Source organism: Neophocaena asiaeorientalis, unplaced genomic scaffold (genome assembly GCF_003031525.2).
Source record: "Neophocaena asiaeorientalis asiaeorientalis breed wild unplaced genomic scaffold, Neophocaena_asiaeorientalis_V1.1 scaffold478, whole genome shotgun sequence".
In the NCBI taxonomy this organism is placed as follows: Eukaryota; Metazoa; Chordata; class Mammalia; order Artiodactyla; family Phocoenidae; genus Neophocaena; species Neophocaena asiaeorientalis.
In genome coordinates, this window is record NW_020173200.1 from 1,116,149 (window position 1) to 1,116,556 (window position 408).

General features: G+C 69.6%; 1 protein-coding gene across 2 annotated transcripts in view; it reads right to left on the bottom strand.

Moving 5' to 3' along the window:
• FOXJ3 (forkhead box J3) overlaps window positions 1-408 on the bottom strand; it is a 131,927-nt gene that overhangs the window by 131,172 nt on the left and 347 nt on the right. The window lies entirely within an intron of this gene.

A 408-nucleotide genomic window follows, 5' to 3' on the forward strand; every position in this document is an offset into this window, starting at 1 on the left:
GACACCCTACCACGTGGGCAGGATGCAACACACACAGGACAGCAACACGTCCGCATGGAACGGCTGCCTCTGCCCAATGCCGGTAAAGGCCACGGCGACAGGATGGGTGGGAACGCAGGCCCCCGCACGGGCCTCCTCACCCCGAAGGGCACCCCCGATGCGCGAGATACTGGCCGCCTTGCCGGCCGAAAAGCACCCCGGAGCTTGAAAGGAAGAAGCTGCATCGTGCCGGGAAAGGGGGCTAGCCCAGGCCAGAGGCAGGTCACGGAGGGAAGACGGCCACTGTCCTCGGACTCGACGCCCCCGGGAACTCAGTCTGGCCCCCCCGGGCCTCGCCTGGGGGGAGGGGCGGGAGGCGCGGAGCCGCCGCTTCCCCGCTGAGGAGCAGCAGCAGCTGAGAAGCCCCGC